Below are 20,259 nucleotides of genomic sequence, written 5' to 3' on the forward strand. Positions count from 1 at the left end.
TTGGGGGGGCTCTTAAAAGGGCCTTTTGTAGGGCATTGCCCTAAGTTAAACTGCTCTTTTGCTAAAAAAACAAACACCCCCTAAAAAATACATTACACAAAATAACAATCGGCTAGATTTAGAGTTTGGCGGTAGCCGTCAAAACCAGCGTTAGGGGGTCCTAACGCTGGTTTTTACCGCCCGCTGGTATTTGGAGTCAGTCATTAAAGGGTCTAATGCTCACTTTGCAGCCGCGACTTTTCCATACCGCAGATCCCCCTACGCCAATTGCGTATCCTATCTTTTCAATGGGATCTTTCTAACGACGGTATTTAGAGTCGTGGCTGAAGTGAGTGTTAGAAATCTAACGACAAAACTCCAGCCGCAGAAAAAAACAGGAGTTAAGAGCTTTTTGGGCTAACGCCGGTTCATAAAGCTCTTAACTACTGTGCTCTAAAGTACACTAACACCCATAAACTACCTATGTACCCCTAAACCGAGGTCCCCCCACATCGCCGCCACTATAATACATTTTTTTAACCCCTAATCTGCCGACCGCACACCGCCGCCACCTACGTTATACTTATGTACCCCTAATCTACTGCCCCTAACACCGCCGACCCCTATATTATATTTATTAACCCCTAATCTGCCCCCCTCAACGTCGCCGACACCTACCTACACTTATTAACCCCTAATCTGCCGACCGGACCTCACCGCTACTATAATAAAAGTATTAACCCCTAAAGCTAAGTCTAACCCTAACACTAACACCCCCCCTAAGTTAAATATAATTTAAATCTAACGAAATAAATTAACTCTTATTAAATAAATTATTCCTATTTAAAGCTAAATACTTACCTGTAAAATAAACCCTAATATAGCTACAATATAAATTATAATTATATTGTAGCTATTTTAGGATTAATATTTATTTTACAGGTAATTTTGTAATTATTTTAACTAGGTAGCTATTAAATAGTTATTAACTATTTAATAGCTATTGTACCTAGTTAAAATAAATACAAAGTTGCCTGTAAAATAAATATTAATCCTTTAATAGCTACAATATAATTATTATTTATATTGTAGCTATATTAGGGTTTATTTTACAGGTAAGTATTGAGCTTTAAATAGGAATAATTTATTTAATAAGAGTTAATTTATTTAGTTAGATTTAAATTATATTTAATTTAGGGGGGTGTTAGGGTTATGGTTAGACTTAGCTTTAGGGATTAATACATTTATTAGAGTAGCGGTGAGTTCCGGTCGGCAGATTAGGGGTTAATACTTGAAGTTAGGTGTCGGCGATTTTAGGGAGGGCAGATTAGGGTTTAATACTATTTCTTATAGGGTTATTGAGGCGGGAGTGAGGCGGATTAGGGGTTAATAACATTATTATAGTAGCGGTGAGGTCCGCTCGGCAGATTAGGGGTTAATAATTGTAGGTAGCTGGCGGCGACGTTGTGGGGGGCAGATTAGGGGTTAATAAATATAATATAGGGGTCGGCGGTGTTAGGGGCAGCAGATTAGGGGTACATAACTATAATGTAGGTTGCGGCGGTGTACGGAGCGGCAGATTAGGGGCTAATAATAATATGCAGGGGACAGCGATAGCGGGGGCGGCAGATTAGGGGTTAATAAGTGTAATGCTAGGGGTGTTTAGACTCGGGGTTCATGTTAGGGTGTTAGGTGCAGACTTAGAAACTGTTTCCCCATAGGAAACAATGGGGCTGCGTTAAGAGCTGAACGCTGCTTTTTTGCAGGTGTTAGGTTTTTTTTCAGCTCAAACTGTCCCATTGTTTCCTATGGGGGAATCGTGCATGAACACGTTTTTGAAGCTGGCCGCGTCCGTAAGCACCGCTGGTATCGAGAGTTGCAGTGGCGGTAAATTATGCTCTATGCTCCTTTTTTGGAGCCTAACGCACTGAAAACGCAGCCATTCTGTGAACTCTAAATACCAGCAGTATTTAAAAGGTGCGGGGAAAAAAAAGCATGCATTAGCTATGCGGGTCGTTACCGACAAAACTCTAAATCTAGCCGAATGAAATTATCAAAAATAATAAAAATTCCTATTCTTATACCCTTTAAAAAAAAACACACTAAATTAGAAAACATAATCCTATTGGCTGATTTGAACAGCCAATAGGATTTAAGCAGCTCTCATTCTATTGGCTGATTCATCATCCAATAGAATTAGAGCTGCTTAAATCCTATTGGCTGATTTGAACAGCCAAAAGGATTTTAGCAGCTCTAATTCCTATTTTCTGATTCAATTCTTTTAGCCAATAGTAATGCAAAGGACACCATCTTGGATTTCTTACCTTGCATTGAAGATTCAGTGTACGGCAGAGACCGTCTAAAGAGGATGCTCCATGCCGGATGTCTTCAGGATGGACCCGCTCCATGCCACCGGGCTGAAGATTGAAGAGGCCGCCTGTATGAAGACTTCTCACCACTTGGATGAGGACTTTGCCGCCGGGATGAAGATTGAAGAGGCCGCATAGATGAAGACTTCTCGCCGCCTGGATAAGGACTTCTCCGCCAGGATGAAGCTCATTCAAGCGGGACTTCAAAAACTGTAAGTGGATCTTCTTGGGGTTAGTGTTATTTTTTTTTTTTTTATTTTTTTTTTTAAATATTTATTTTATTGAGATTCTTAGTTTCATTACAACATAAAATGATTTGATGCAGTACAGCTGCGGCAGGTAATTTACAGTGTTCGATATGAAGTTAACAGTTGCATATTCATTTGCTAGACATAAGTTTAGACCGCACATATATATACATATGGACTGTTGAATATAAAAGTCTTTGAGAATCTCATTTTCTTCTTTTTAAACATAACATTGTTTAAACAATGGTTAATGCGATGATTCAGAGTTGAAGCAACTGATATAGGTAACAAAAACATTAAGAATGATAACCATAAAAATAGCATAGCAACAAGTTCGGAATAGCTTTTTTCTGATACACACGGCCATCTATAATTTTCTGACACCTATATCCACAGTGCATGGGTATACCCTAGAAAGGAAAAAGAAAAAGGAGTGAAACAGTTTATATTTAGACATCTAAACGCTGGGAAGATAGGGGAAAAAAAAAGGGGGAGAACTAAAGGGTCAAAAAGGTCGGTTGCGTGGAGGGTATAAACATTTACAGAGATGCTCTTCCTCCTCCCCCACTCCTTAGCCTAAGCTGGTATGTGTCCCATGTAATCCAGATGTTATGGTGAAGGTCTAGTTTGTTCAGCATCTTGAAGGCATACAGCTCCATTTCTTTAATGTATTACATGATGGTCACAATCTTTGGAAAAGGGGGTGGGGATGTTTGCTTCCAGTCTCTAGCTATTGCCAGCTTAATGGCTATTAGTAGGTATATCATGAGAGATCTATCTATTCCACTAAGGTCAGACGCCCCATGATGAAGAAGGCCCAGGGCAGGAGTCATTTGTATACAAGTGTCTGAAATGTCAACCTCCACAGGCTCTTGATCTTAGGACATTCCCACCAGATGTGTAGAGGGGTACCCAAATTTCCGCATTCTCTCCAGCACAGGGGTGAGGATTTATAAAATGTATGCAATGTGGTGGGGACCAAAGCCATCTTACAGTGATTTTATAGTATAACTCCCACAGCGTTGCACAATGAAGAAGCTTCCTAGCTGCCACCAGCTCTCGGAACCACTCCTCTGTTGTGGACTCTATATGCAAGTCCCTGTCCCAAGCATGGTATTGGTTGTGTTAAATCAGAGTCGGAGGTGTGGTCAAGATACCATAATGAAAATATAGGGATCCTCTGAAAGGTTTACACAACAGCCACCTGTTTTTCCATTTAGCAGGCTTGTTAGGCGAATATACTCAAAATGCATTGACTGGGGAAGGGAGAACATCTCCGCAGCCAAAGGAAAATCCATTATTTTCCCATCTCTATATAGATCCGATATGGGGAGGTCTGCCGTAGCAGCCTATGCTGGGAGATGAGTCTCGGGGAGAGATATCAGTATGGTGCATATCTTGTATGCAGGAGAGGGATGGGGAGCGAGTTCAGATAAATGCTTTTTCGAGTCCCAGTGTGTAAGTTTCGTTACAATTAATGGGTGGGTAATATGCAAGCTTACTCACAAATGGGGAGGGATCCGGGGCAAATCTCTCAGGGTAATACCTTTCGGTAATAGGGATTGCTCTACCTCTTGCCAACAGAAGCTGGCTGCCAGCATAGACCAGCCCGCTAGCTGAGAGAGACGCGCAGCTTCGTAGTACAGCAGGACGCTGGGGTAAGAGAGTCCTTCCCTATGTATTGGTTTCTGAATCGTTGTCATGGCAGTGCGAGGTCACTCGCCTCTCCAAAAATACGTAGATATTATGCTTTCTAATCTATTAAGGGTGGTCCTGGGTATCATAAGTGGGAGACAGCTAAACAAATATGTCAATTTGGGTAAAAAGGCCATTTTGACCATGGCGATTCTGCCCATCCACGAAAGTTCTCTGAACTCCCAACCACCTAGAATCCTCTGGAACTTCGGAAATCTATCCGCAAAATTTTTAGAGATAGTCATATTTAAATCCGCACTTGAATATACTCCAAGGTGTTTAAGTACCTGTGAAGACTATCAAAACGGATATCTGCGTTTTAATTTAGCATTGCGACCTGTGATATATTGATATGTAAGACCTCTGTCTTTGTGAAGTTGAGTTTGTACCAGCTATATTTATTGTACATAGTAATAGTGTCAAATACTGCCAGCATAGATGTCTCGGGGGAGGTTAATGCAATTTTGTGCTGGGAAGTACCGAATGTCATACCCAAGATTTATGAGTTACGCCTAATGGCCTGGGCCAGAGGCTCAATGGCAAGTGTAAATAGGAGGGGTGACAATGGGCACCCCTGCCTAGTCCCATTTGTAATGGGAAAACGCTCTGAAAAAAAACCCGTCCCCCCTAACTCTAACTGTTGGGTGGTAGTATAATGCGTGAATCACTGTAACAAACTGCTGGGGTAAATTAAAGATTCTCAAGACCTCCCATAGGTAGTCCCACCTGACCCTATCGAATGCCTTCTCGGCATCAAGCGACAGGGCCAGGAGGGGAACATTTATCTTTTTGCTTCAAATACAATAGATAAAATGTGCCGCGTATTGTCCGGACCCTCTCTGACAGGTACAAATCCAACCTAATCTTTATGAACTATACTTGGGATTTCTCTTGCTAGCTTATTTGCTAGAATCTTAGAATATAGCTTAATGTCAGAGTTGATGTGAGAGATTGGTCTGTTTGGGGTCCTTCCCTGGTTTAAAGATTGTAACAATATTGGCTTGCAGGAATTATTTTAAGATAATGCCAGAGTCAGCAAAATCATTGAAGGTCTTCAATAATAAAGGACTAAGGGCATTCAGAAAAGTCTTATAGAACTTCCCGGTGAATCTTTCAGGGCCCGGGGATTTTCCAGATAATGGCCTCGCTTCCATTGAGTCGTTAAAAATGGAGCCGTAAGCTACCGAAGCGGCTGAAAGCTAAAAGTAATTTACAGCTCCATTTTAGTACCAGGTTTCCATTAAAATATTTTGCGGATAGCGTGCAGTCGCTCTTTTCGTGTAGCTGTAAGTTAACGTTGTGTTAACGCTTCCATCTGATGTCGGATTTCTTGAAAATAATGAAAATCAATTATTTGCTAAGGTAACCCGACCTTACGCTATAGAATTTACGTTTAACGTCCGTGCTCCTTACCGGTGATCACTTCTCAAGAAAAATAAAGATACACTTATCCATATTTTTAATAATCAAATACTAATTTTTAATATAATTATATTTACCACTTCATAAATATAAGTAATATGTATTGCTGCCCTAGGCATAGGTCTAGTTTGCATTCTGTAGATATGTTCTTGCATATATTATTATATTTAAATATATACTGATATTTCTATTAGAATATAAGTTCAGCTATTTCTATACATGAGACAACAATAAATATTACTTATAACAATTTATTTCTACATTAAAACACTTGCATTATTTGCAAGTTTTATAATTTCAATAGAAAATAGGTCTCAAAAAGCACAATTTTCCTCTTTTACACCTAGTTGAGCTGGGTGTAATATTTCTCAATGTATCGACAGCCTCCGACAGTATATTAACGGTTTGCGCTTTCATTGGAAACCTGGTATAATTTATCGATTAACGGCTTCTATTACTTTCTATGGGACGCAAAGATTTTTTCTGCAGTCGGAGTCCAGCTGCCGATATTGAGGTATAACGCGCCATTGGAAACAGTCAATAAACGATATTGCTTTCGTCAGCATATTTAACGGTTTGCAAGTGCACGCAAACTGAATTACGACTCAATGGAAGCGAGCCCTATGTCTGCTTAATAGCTTTTGTGAGTTCTGTCACAGTAATGGGGGTACTCAAGCGATTGACTTGTTCAGGTTTCAGACCCGGGAGCTGTAATGATTTGAGATACACATAGCTATTAGGGTCAACACTATCACTCTTGCTCTGTAAACTTTTCAAATTATAGAGCTCAGCATAATAGGAGCGAAAGCCTCTCCAATATTCTTTGGAGATTTAACAAGGCTGTTATCTGTCTTAATGTCAAATATACGTCGCTGTGTCCGTCGCTGCCTGAGCTTAGTTGCTAATAAAGCATTTGCCTTGTTGCTCTGAGAGTAATATAATTGTCGAAACCTACCGAGCATACGCTGAGTTTTTAGTAACTCCAAATGTTTAATATCTGCACATACTTTCTCGAGTTGTGCTAATCCAGTAATACTAGGGTTGTTTTTTTTTTATAGCGGAGATGGATCTATGTAGGCATACTAGTTCTGCCATGGATTTATCCATTTTTTTATGCACAACTGATGCCTATTTCATACAGAGACCTCTGACAAGTGAGGCCCATATGTATTGAGTGGATGTTTAATTGGTATTGTTGAAGGATATAAACTCAGTAATCTGTTTCATGAACTTCTGTAAGATGATAGGGTCCCTCATAAACCAATCATCGTATCTCCAATGTGTGCCTAAACTCTTTGTAGGGGCATTTAATGTCATAATTACCGGATCATGATCTGACCATGCCGTGAGTTGTATTACAGAACGATATGTTACGTTTAGCGTCCAGGATTCTACAAAAAAAAATGGTCAAGCCGGGAAAACATCGGTAGGCCTTAAAGCTCTCCAGACATCATATAATCCATACTGGGACATCAAGGATCTAAAGGAGGCAGCCAAAGAGCTAGTAGCGCTATCATGTGTGTGGGATTTGATACTTGTTTTATCTATGACAGGGTCCCACACCAAATTGAAGTCCCCTCCCATCACTAGAGGGCCTTGCTTAATTTCCATCACAAGTTTGAGAATTTTTTTGAGGAACGGGATTTGGCGGGCATTGGGTGCATATATATTAGCCAGCGTGTAGGTCTCATTATTAAGCTTACATATGACCAATATATTTCGTGCCTCAGGGTAGTGTTCAACATGAAGCATCTCTATAGTTATATTATCTTTTATCAATATAGCAACCCCACGTGCCTTAGATTTATAGGAGGATTCAAAGATTGTGGAGTAGTTTTTCATAGGGAATTTCTTGTCACAGGTCCAATGGGTCTCTTGTATATATACCACATTTATTTTAAGCTTTCTGAGAGTCTGTGATAGAAGACTTCTTTTTGTGAGTGAATTAAGTCCCTGGGCATTAGGTGTGAGGACTGTGAGGTCCATAATGGCAGATTCCATTTGTCTCTAGTATCAGGGAGAGAGAGAGAGAGAGAGAGAGAGAGAGAGAGAGAGGGGGGGGTGGGGAGAGAGGAAAAAAAATTATCTACCCCAGCGTCAGGTAAGGTATAGTATTCACTGTCTTTGTCTCTTGTTGTGGGGTACGCTGGTGTGACTAACTTCAGCTGGTAAACACAGTAGTTTAGTTAATATAAAAAGAAAAAAAAGAAGGTTTACTAATGAATTGAGGGTACAAGGAGGACATAAAGAAGAGGCAGGGGGTCGGGGTGGAGAGGAGGATGGAGTCACAAAAAGGAGGGGAGAGAGGACAGGGAAGGGGATGAAGAGAAGGGAGGGGTAGGAGAAGAACAAAAAGTGAGGAAATCTAAAAATAGATAAAGGAAAATGGGGAGGGGGCCGGATCTAAGTGTTTTTAGGGCCGGATCTAAGTGTTTTTAGACCTGTAAGATGTGAGAACAAAGTCTTGTAGTGAATGGGTGGTTGCAAACCGGTTTAAAATGTAGTTCTTAAGTGTCTTTATGCAAGCAGTAGGCTGCTCTGCCCACAAGATACTAACAAGAGCGAAAAAAGAGATTAGTGATGGAGGCAGGTGTACTACTACCCCCCAAATATAGAATGGTAAAAGAAAATATTATTAGATAGTATGAGAGTCCACGAGTAACTTGCCAGTGGGGACTCATAGAAGTGTGATGTCATGTAAGAGTGAGTTAACTATGGTCTAAACAGTAGTCAAAACTAGGAAGGCTAAGGAGCTAACGTTATTTATTAGTTTAAGATTACAACCAGCAGTTTCAAATGAGGACAGTGAGAAGAATAGTTTTAAAAGCAACAATCTCAATCTGTGTAAGTTTACAACCAACAATTTCAAATGAGAACAGTAATTAAAACAATAACAATCTTGCAGGATTGTCTTGTCTATATTTACAGTCATGTCATGTAGAGTCAGCCTGTTCGTGTGTAACATACTGGTCTAAAGTTTCTTAATACGAATCTAGGCTATATAAATAGTATGTATATATACCTTGACCCTTATGTAGGGAGTCATATAAGTATATCCCCTCTTTTCTTTCCCATACTTTTTGATCTCTAAACTGAGGGATTCCTACCATAAAACCTAATATACTTAAGGGCGCTTTCGCTCATTCGGAGTTACAGTGGAAGTTGAGAGTAAAAGGGGTACATTAATTCTCCTTATTACATAGTGTAACATAGCATCTGCATAGACTCTTACGGCTAGATTTAGAGTTCTGCGGCCAAAGGGGTGCGTTAGCTACGCGTGCTTTTTTCCCCCTGCACCTTTTAAATACCGCTGGTATTTAGAGTTCACAGAATGGCTGCGTTAGGCTCCAAAAAAGGAGCGTAGAGCATATTTACCGCCACTGCAACTCTAAATACCAGCGTTGCTTACGGACGCGGCCAGCTTCAAAAACGTGCTCGTGCACGATTCCCCCATAGAAAACAATGGGGCAGTTTGAGCTGAAAAAAAACCTAACACCTGCAAAAAAGCAGCTTTCAGCTCCTAACGCAGCCCCATTGTTTACTATGGGGAAACACTTCCTATGTCTGCACCTAACACCCTAACATGTACCCCGAGTCTAAACACCCCTAACCTTACACTTATTAATCCCTAATCTGCCGCCCCCGCTATCGCTGACACCTGCATATTTTTTTTAACCCCTAATCTGCCGCTCCGTATACCGCCGCAACCTACATTATACCTATGTACCCCTAATCTGCTGCCCCTAAAACCGCTGACCCCTATATTATATTTATTAACCCCTAACCTGCCCCCCACAACGTCGCTGCCAGCTACCTACAATAATTAACCCCTAATCTGCCGATCGGATCTCGCCGCTAGTCTAATAAATGGATTAACCCCTAAAGCAAAGTCTAACCCTAACACTAACACCCCCCTAAATTAAATATAATTTAAATCTAATGAAATAAATTAACTCTTATTATATAAATTATTCCTATTTAAAGCTAAATACTTACCTGTAAAATAAACCCTAATATAGCTACAATATAAATTATAATTATATTGTAGCTATTTTAGGATTAATATTTATTTTACAGGCAACTTTGTAATTATTTTAAACAGGTACAATAGCTATTAAATAGTTAATAACTATTTAATAGCTACCTAGTTAAAATAATTACAAAATTACCTGTAAAATAAATCCTAACCTAAGTTACAATTAAACCTAACACTACACTATCAATAAATTAATTAAATACAATACCTAGAAATAACTACAATTAAATAAACTAACTAAAGTACAAAAAATAAAAAATAACTAAGTTACAAAAAATAAAAAAATATTTACAAACATTAGAAAAATATTACAACAATTTTAAACTAATTACACCTACTCTAAGCCCCCTAATAAAATAACAAAGACCCCCAAAATAAAATTATGCCCTACCCTATTCTAAATTAAAAAAGTTCAAAGCTCTTTTACCTTAACAGCCCTGAAAAGGGCCATGTTCCGATCAGCCAATAGAATGTGAGCTCAATCTGATTGGCTGATTGGATCAGCCAATTGGATTGAACTTGAATCTGATTGGCTGATTCCATCAGCCAATCAGAATTTTCCTACCTTAATTCCGATTGGCTGATAGAATCCTATCAGCCAATCGGAATTCGAGGGACGCCATCTTGGATGACGTCCCTTAAAGGAACCGTCATTCGTCGGGAAGTCGTCGGTGAAGATGGATGGATCCGCGCTGGAGGTCTTGAAGATCAGCCGGTCGTCATCGGATTGAAGAACATAGAAGATGTGGCTTGGAAGAAGATGTTTGCCGGTCCAGATGTCCTCTTCTGCCCGCTTGGATCAAGACTTCAGCCGGAGGATGGACGTCACTCTTCAGCCCCCGCTTGGGCTTGGATCAACACTTTGGAGGCTTGGATCAAGACTTCTGAGGACGGATCGGTGAACCTGGCATGGTGAAGATAAGGTCGGAAGATTTTCAGGGGCTTAGTGTTAGGTTTATTTAAGGGGGTTTGGGTTAGATTAGGGGTATGTGGGTGGTGGGTTGTAATGTTGGGGGGGGTATTGTATGTTTTTTTTTACAGGCAAAAGAGCTGAATTATTTGGGGCATGCCCCGCAAATGGCCCTTTTCAGGGCTGGTAAGGTAAAAGAGCTTTGAACTTTTTTTAATTTAGAATAGGGTAGGGCATTTTTTTATTTTGGGGGTCTTTATTATTTTATTAGGGGGCTTAGAGTAGGTGTAATTAGTTTAAAATTGTTGTAATATTTTTCTAATGTTTGTAAATATTTTTTTATTTTTTGTAACTTAGTTCTTTTTTATTTTTTGTACTTTAGTTAGTTTATTTAATTGTAGTTATTTGTAGGTATTTTATTTAATTAATTTATTGATAGTGTAGTGTTAGGTTTAATTGTAGGTAATTGTAGGTAGTTTATTTAATTTATTTATTGATAGTGTAGTGTTAGGTTTAATTGTAACTTAGGTTAGGATTTATTTTACAGGTAATTTTGTAATTATTTTAACTATTTTAGCTATTAAATAGTTATTAACTATTTAATAGCTATTGTACCTGATTAAAATAAATACAAAGTTGCCTGTAAAATAAATATTAATCCTAAAATAGCTACAATATAATTATTATTTATATTGTAGCTATATTAGGGTTTATTTTACAGGTAAGTATTTAGCTTTAAATAGGATTAATATATTTAATAAGAGTTAATTTATTTCGTTAGATAAAAATTATATTTAACTTAGGGGGGTGTTAGTGTTAGGGTTAGACTTAGCTTTAGGGGTTAAAAAATTTATTAGAATAGCGGTGAGCTCCGGTCGGCAGATTAGGGGTTAATGTTTGAAGTTAGGTGTCGGCGATGTTAGGGAGGGCAGATTAGGGGTTAATACTATTTATTATAGGGTTATTGAGGTGGGAGTGAGGCGGATTAGGGGTTAATACATTTATTATAGTAGCGGTGCGGTTCGGTCAGCAGATTAGGGGTTAATAAGTGTAGGTAGGTGGCGGCGACGTTGGGGGCGGCAGATTAGGGGTTAATAAATATTATGTAGGGGTCGGCGGTATTAGGGGCAGCAGATTAGAGGTACATAGGGATAACGTAAGTGGCGGCAGTGTACTGAGCGGCAGATTAGGGGTTAAAAAATTTTAATAGAGTGGCAGCGATGTGGGGGGGCCTCGGTTTAGGGGTACATAGGTAGTTTATGGGTGTTAGTGTACATTAGAGCACAGTAGTTAAGAGCTTTTTAATCCAGCGTTAGCCCAGAAAGCTCTTAACTACTGACTTTTTTCTGCGGCTGGAGTTTTGTCGTTAGATTTCTAACGCTCACTTCAGCCACGACTCTAAATACCGGCGTTAGAAAGATCCCATTGAAAAGATAGGATACGCAAATGGCGTAGGGGGATCTGCGGTATGGAAAGGTCGCGGCTGCAAAGTGAGCGTTAGACCCTTTCCTGACTGACTACAAATACCAGAGGGCGGTAAAAACCAGCGTTAGGAGCCTCTAACGCTGGTTTTGACGACTACCGCCCAACTCTAAATCTAGCCATTAGTTAGCATCAAATGAAGAAGTCCAACATGGGTAACTAGTAAGCACTATCGCTTCTCTAAGGTCCTAGCAGATAGTGTTATAGATAGTCCATATGTTTATTACAATAGACTATAGCAGAGTCCTTGTGATTGTATTATTAACATTAAAAGACCTGCAAACACATGAATAGTAAAAAGATACAAACACGATTATATAAGCAATAAGAAAAGGTTACACTCATCTGATCTGTTGTCTGGAGGGGTCTTTCCTTTTGAGAGGCTCTGACGGGCATCCAGAATTGGGGCTCCATTCTTGTGCTGTCACATTCAGAGGCTGGGATTGAGGGCAGTCTTGTGGGGTTGTGGCTGAAGGCTGTAGAATGTTCAGCTTTGCCAGGAGTTCTATTCCTTGCTTTAAGGAAGTGATGATGTAATTCTGTCCATTTTGTTGACAAAAAAGCTTCATGGCGAACCCTCACCTATATTTGATCGCCTGGTTTCGGAGACAGTGTGTGATCGGCTGAAAGTTTCTTCTCTTTGTCAGCATGTGAACGGACAGGTCCGAGAACAGCTGTACTGTTTGATATGGTTCAGGCACCATCTTATTTAGAAGGCTGCTTTCAGCAGCCTTTCCTTAAAGGTAAAATAATGTAAGCGGATAATAACATCTCTAGGCTGTTCAGCAGAAGCATTCTTAGGGTGCAAAGCCCTGTGTACCCTGTCGATCATAGCATCTTGCCCCTGAAGGCACCAGTAATAACTTGAAGAGATCTCTGAGGTAGTCGGGGAGATCCTGGTTGGTGACATTCTCTGGGATGGCTCTTAGACGAAGATTGTTTCTCCTTGATCTGTCCTCAAGGTCTGCCAATTTAGTTTCTACATCTGCAATCTGTTCTGCAAGTGATTGTGAATTCGCCAGTAGATTAGAATGATCCGTAGCCAGATCTTCATGCTTACCTTCTAGTGTTTCTGTTCTTTTACCTAAGGAGGCGATGTCTCTTTTGAGGTCGGCTACCAAGGAGGCATAGTGCAAATCCATTTTAGTAGATAGGGAGTTGATAAGCTCAATAACAGCAACATCAGTATGGGGATAAGTAATATCTTGCAGGCCAGCAGATCCAGCTATTTTATTAGGTATAAGGGAATCCCGAGAGTCTTTATCAGAAACGTCTCTATCCATCTAGAGCTTGTTAGAAAAATGATCAGCTACAGTTCATTTAGGGCCTTCTTGGTGCTTACATTTCTTCCTCTGTGAGTGCGCCACCTTTTTTGAGTGACAGATACACAGGTACAATATGTGTCAGAAAAATTCTTCGCTGTCTACCAGTAAGCGAGAGGGAATCTGTAGGTCTATACAACAGAAAGGAAGTCTCATGGGCAATAGCTATTTGGGGGGTTCCCCTTCCACACTAGGGGGTTTAGCCCATCATTTTGTTACTTTTGCTGCATGTACTGAATAAAGCACTTAAAAGTGCGGCCCCAAGAACACAGTCTCTGGGATGTATCCAAAAGGGACGTTAAAGGGGGCAGGTTAATACCCACTGGGGGTGAGTAAATGGGAAAAGGGGATATCTGTGCAGAAGGGGCACACCACAGCTCCAGAAGCCACAGTAGTTCTGTTACGAAAACATAGACTAGGCTGATCTTCAAAACAAACAGGTATTTTCTTTTTACACTTCAAAAAGTTAGTCATCTCTCACCCTGCAGTATTAGTAGGCTCAGATGTGTCTTCTTGGATCCTGGAGGTAGTTTATATAGGAGTTATAGATCACTGAGGGGACTCAATTATCTGGTATATTTAAAGAGTCCTGCTGAATGACCCACCAGTATTATTGTAGCAAGCTGTGTTGGTTGAGTGGGAATAGTACTATGCTGTGTGGGGGGCTTGTTTAAAGTTGTAGGTTTGCCATTGCTTGTCACCACTAAGTAACCACTTGCCTATTGTAGGCCTGCTTAGAAATTACAACGGTAGCACAACTAGGTATTGTTTATGTGCTGCTAGGAATGTTCAGGGGCTACTCAGGTAGAGGCAGCGTGGTGGGCCATCTGTGTATCACTATTACACTATTGTGGTCCCAGTAGTGCTGGTATAGTGGGCCTGCTGTGAGTGTAGGTGTGTTTGCGGTGGTGCGCCACACTTACAGTCTCAAGATGGCGATTTGCACCAAGAACCATCCAGTATTTGCAGGTGGCCCCCCTCTGTCTTCTCTCTTCAATCTGGCACCTCCTGATCCAGCAGATGCCTCAGCAGCACTCCGGGATTGGAGTGCTGGATCTGGAGTACTGGTGCGGCTCTTCAATAAGATTAGTGTGGCCGGGCATGCTGGGAGATGCCCCCTGTGAGACAGTGCAGGGCGGAGGAGGCCCGTGAGTAGTCAGGAGTCCATAGCTTTCAGAGGGCTTGTGAGCACATATGTTAGTACCAGCTACTCCAATGCTAGATATATTGGCCTCACCGCGGAACGGATACAGGAGGGAGGGTTACAGCTACTCCAGCAATCCCTATTAGTGAGCCAAGGATCGAGCCGGTGCGGAGCTTTCTAGCTCTTAGTATAGCTTTGTTCTGCTACAAATGTGTGCCAAAAGTCTTCTGTGCAGCTAAGAGAAGCTAGTGTCAGCTATTGTAGGGCTAATTTGATGCTCCAAACTAGTTTTAGGGTACTTTAAGGCACAAATGTAGCCAGAGCTCTGTGAGATCAAGTCTTGTCTCTTAGTGAGCTAGCTCCGCCCCCCTAGTGTTATGTTTTTTTAAGGGTTTTTTGGGTGGGTTTTATTTTTAGATTAGGGTTTGGGCAGTAAAAGAGCTAAATGCCCTTTTAAGGGCAATGCCCATCCAAATGCCCTTTTCAGGGCAATGGGTAGCTTAGGTTTTTTTTAATAGTTTTTTTCTTTTTGTCCATTTGGGGGGGTGGGGGTTTGTAATGTTAGTGGCTATTTATATTTTTATTTCATAAAGAGAGCTGATTTCTTTAGGGCAATGCCCTAAAAAAGGGCCTTTTAAGGGCCATTGGTAGTTTATTCTAGAATAGGTTTTTTATTTTGGGGTGTTTTTTTTTTTTTTAAATGGGTATTAGAATAGGAATAATTTTTATAATTTTTTTTAATTTGTTTGTTATTTTGTGTAATGTATTTTTTTAGGGGGTGTTTTTGTAGCAAAAGAGCTGTTTAACTTAGAGTAATGCCCTACAAAAGGCCCTTTTAAGGGCCCCCCAAAAGACCCTTTTAAGGGCCCTTGGTAGTTTATTTTAGATTAGGCTTTTTTATTTTGGGGTGTTTTTTTTTTTAAAGGGTATTAGAATAGGAATAATTTTTATTTTTTTGATAATTTCGTTTTGTTTTTTTGTAATGGTAGTTTTTTTATTTTTTGTAATTTTAGGTTTTAGTGTAAGGTAGCTTAGGTTTTATTTCACAAGTAAGTTTTTATTTATTTTAACTAGGTATTACCTATTTAAAATAAATACAAACTACCTGTAATATAAAAATAAAACCTAGGCTAGCTACAATATAGCTATTAGTTATATTGTAGTTAGCTATGGTTTTATTTCACAGGTATGTTACTTTGTATTTAAATTTAAATAGGTATTATTTAATTTAGCTATATTTTAATTATGTTAAAGTTAGGGGGTGTTAGGTTTAGGATTAGGTTTAGGGTTAAGGTTAGGGGGTGTTAGGTTTAGGGGTTAATATAGTTTAATTTAGGATGTTGCGATCTGGGGGCCCAGTGGTTTAGGGGTTAATAGGTTTAGTTAGTGTTGGTGATGTGGGGGGTGCAGTTTAGGGGTTAATAGGTTTAATTTGTGTCGGCTATGTGGGGGGGGGGCGGTTTAGGGGTTAAAAAGTTTAGTTTGTGTCGGTGATGTGGGGGGGTGTGTGGTTTAGAGGTTAATAGGTTTAGTTTGTGTCGGCGATGTGGGGGGGTGCGGTTTAGGGGTTAATAGGTTTAGTTTGTGTCGGCGATGTTTCGGAATGGCAGTTTAGGGGTTAATAGGTTTAGTTAGTTTTAGCGATGTGGGGGGAGCGGTTTAGGGGTTAATAGGTTTAGGTAGTGTTAGTGATGTGGGGGGACAGCAATTTAGGAGTTAATAGCTTTATTTAGTGGCGATGTGGGTGGTGGCAGCGGTTTAACATAATTTTGTTTCTTCAATCGCTGGAACATTAGCTAGAAATAATGATTAGTAAAGATTCGGTCCGTCATCCTATATAATAAAAGGCCAAGTGTATTTGTCTGAAGCTGTCATGCGCAGTAGAGACAGCACAAGGACAAACACACCTGGCCTTTGAGTCCCTAGCTGATCTGTGGCAGAAGTGGGTGTGGCCTGGTGTGAGCGGGGACGTGGCTGGCATGAAGGGGGCGTGATCGGGTGTGAATGGTCGTGAAGGGGGCGTGGTTGGGTGTAAATGGGGGGTGGAGAGAGATAGAGAGGGGAGAGAGATAGAGAGGGGGGAGAAATAGAGAGGGGAGAGAGATAGAGAGGGGGAGAGAGGGGGTGAGAGAGAGAGGGGGAGAAAGAGGGGGGGGAGAGAGAGGGGGAGAGAGAGGGGAGAGAGATAGAGAGGGGGAGAGAGGGGGTGAGAGAGAGAGGGGGAGAGAGAGGGGGGAGAGAGAGGGGGAGAGAGAGAGGGGAGAGAGAGAAAGAGAGAGAGAGAGAGAGAGAGAGAGAGGGGGGAGAGAGAGAGAGAGGGGTGAAGAGAGAGAGGGGGGAGAGAGAGAGGGGGGGAGAGAGAGAGAGAGAGAGGGGGAGAGAGAGAGAGGGGGAGAGAGAGAGAGGGGGAGAGAGAGAGAGGGGGGGAGAGAGAGAGAGGGGGGAGAGAGAGGGGGAGAGAAAGGGAGAGAGAGGGGGAGAGAGAGAGAGCAAAAGAGAGGGGAGAGAGAAAGAGCGCAAAAGAGAGGGGGGAGAGAGAGCGCAAAAGAGAGGGGGGAGAGAGAGCACAAAAGAGAGGGGGGAGAGAGAGCGCAAAAGAGTGGGGGAAGAGAGAGCGTAAAAGAGGGGGATAGAGAGTGCAAAAGAGAGGGGGAAGAGGCAAAAGAGAGGGGGAGAGAGAGCGCAAAAGAGAGGGGGGAGAGAGCGCAAAAGAGAAGGGTGGAGAGAGAGCGCAAAAGAGAGGGGGGGAGAGAGAGCACAAAGAGAGGGGGGGAGAGAGAGCACAAAAGAGAGGGGGGAGAGAGAGCACAAAAGAGAGGGGGAGGGAGAGCGCAAAAGAGAGGGGGAGAGAGAACGCAAAATAGAGGATAGAGAGAAAGAGCACAAAAGAGAGGCAGAGTGCAATATCCCTGTACTTCTATTAACTTTGAAGTAGGAGTATAAACATGTAATTGTAGGTAATCCCAGACAGACACTTCTTAATGAGTAAGTAAGAGTGTGAGCAAATGGGAGTAACACTTTAGTAAACCTTACAAATATAATTTCCCTCTTATAAGAGATAAATCTTTTAGAGATCCTTATAAACAGTATTCTGAGTGAGGAACTATAATTTCTGACAGATAGTGCTTTCCTTTAGGGAAGCCGTTTTATCAAGGGTTAAATATCAGTAAGGTGAGGTTCTTAGGAAATTTGTAACAGTTCCTAAAATGGTTAACATTGTTAGCAAACAGCAGGTTTAGTATGTTCAGTATTGTTTTGAGACTGAGTCTTAAATACAAGTAATGGCAAAGTTAATACAGTCTTTAGGCAGAAAACAACTCTTAGGTTTAAAGAGGTTTTGTTTACAGACCTTAATCAAAGTGTCCTTTGTAAAGGGAGAGTCCCCTTCAGAGTAGTAGCCCAAACAAACCTTCTGTCTTAGCTGAGAGAGGAGCTGCGGTGTGTGCGTCTGCACGCTGTGAGTCCGGATGATGATGTCACTGTCAGGTTTCAGTCTGTGTAGAGCCGGTTGCAGCTGTGAACTGAAGTGAAAGTGAGCTCTGTGAAAAAAACCTTAGACAGGTAAACTTTGGTGTGACAAAAAATGAGAATCCTTTCTGGAAGTAAAGGAGGAAAAGGGAATTAGTTGTTGAAGGCTTTGGCATTTTATGATATGCAGCGTAGCTTGATAGAAGCTTTTCAGGAAAGGTTAGTACTGTGACTATTCAGGAGATAGTCTTGACAATACCACTCTCAGATGCAATAATCAAGCAGTTTGTTAGTGGAAGGACTCCTCCTTAAATAGGTGTATCCAGAGAACTAAAATGTTCACTCTTAAAGGGACAGAGGGTATGACACAGAGAGAGAGAGCGCAAAAGAGAGGGGGAGAGAGAGAGCAAAAGAGAGGGGAGAGAGAGAGGGGGGAGAGAGAGCGCAAAAGAGATGGGGGAGAGAGAGAGCTCAAAAGAGATGGGGGAGAGAGAGCGCAAAAGAGAGGGGAGAGAGAGATCAAAAGAGAGGGGGAGAGAAAGAACGCAAAAGAGAGGGGGAGAGAGAGTGCAAAAGAGAGGGGGGAGAGAGAGCACAAAAGAGAGGGGAGAGAGGGAGCGCAAAAGAGAGGGGGGAGAGAGAGAGCTCAAAAGAGAGGGGGGAAAGAGAGAGCTCAAAAGAGAGGGGAAGAGAGAGCAAAAGAGAGGGGGGAGAGAGAGCACAAAAGAGAGGGGGGAGAGAGAGCGCACGCAAAAGAGAGGGGGGAGAGAGAAAACTCAAAAGAGAGGGGGAGAGAGAGAGCACCGCTGTACTGCAAAAAATGGCCCATGTGAACGGGCTTTAGGATTAGTTAATAATAATTCGGTAACGGTTTAGAATGCATCCGAATTTCAACTAAACAAATAAATTCCATAACCGAACAATCGACACATACCAAATTATTATGAATGTCTCAAACTGAATTTTTTTACAGCCCAAATCGAAGCAAAGCAAACCGAATTTTTCGATTGCACACAAAGAATAATGAAAGAGGAAACAAGATTACACAGCAAAGAATAAAGAAAGAGGAAACAAGAAGTTTGTTTTATTCATAATAAAATGCTCATCTATTCTGTTGAACACATACTTGACTTTGTGAGAATGAATTAATTATGCCTTGAACTTATACATTTATTACTGGTCTGGGAGCGGGGCAGTCCCTGATTTGCATACCTTCTCTGTTTTTATATGAAATGCACTTATTGCAGAATATAAAAACTGTACTGAATGATTGCTGATGGTTGAAGTGTATAAGGGAGTTTCAATCGTTGTGTTTTTTTGTAGAAAACTGCACTATCTGACCTAAAACAATTAAAAGAGGGCAGTATTCTCCAAGTGTCTTTTGTATTGCCCATACAATACTAAAGAGAACTACTATTTCAATACAAAATGACATCTACAAAAAGCAGAACACAATTAAGGAATGTATCTCTAAAGCTCAAGCTAAGAAAAAGATTCAGGCTCTGGATCAAACTTCTTTACAAGACCTATCTGAAAATGAGGATGATGTCACAGCTTTAAATGACCAACTATCAGGTTCATCTCAAGGACATTTACTTAAACAAATTAAAGCTCTTTTCCACAATGAACTAAAGTCTGCTCTTCAGGAACTTAAACATGATATCCTGGAAATTGGAGGACATACCTCTAAATTAGAGGAAAGACTAGATGAGATTTCTGAAGAGATCCCGGAAATACACAAAACCATCAGTGAGCAACAAATTAGGATCCAGCAGTTGGAAAACCATCTAGAGGATCTAGAAAATAGATTGAGGAGATCTAATCTTAGACTTCGAAATTTGCCAGAAAACTATACAGACCTTTAGAAGGTTTCGCCTTCAATTTGGAGACTCTTTTTCCCTTATGTAGAAGACAATTTATTATTACTGGACAGGACTCAAAGGGCACTTAACAAAGCACAGATGGCTAACACTCCAAGAGATATAATAGTGAGGTTTCACTATTACACCACCAAAAAAAAGATTCTTCAAGCAGCGAGACAATCTGATAACCTAGAATTTGAAGGTCATAAAATTAAATTATTCGCAGACTTGTCCCCTATTACACTTAAGAAGAGGAGAGAATTTAAGCCCATTGTTTCTGTTCTGACTAAACACCAAGTGAAATATAGGTATAACTTTCCAT

Source organism: Bombina bombina, chromosome 5, assembly GCF_027579735.1.
Source record: "Bombina bombina isolate aBomBom1 chromosome 5, aBomBom1.pri, whole genome shotgun sequence".
Lineage (NCBI taxonomy): Eukaryota > Metazoa > Chordata > Amphibia > Anura > Bombinatoridae > Bombina > Bombina bombina.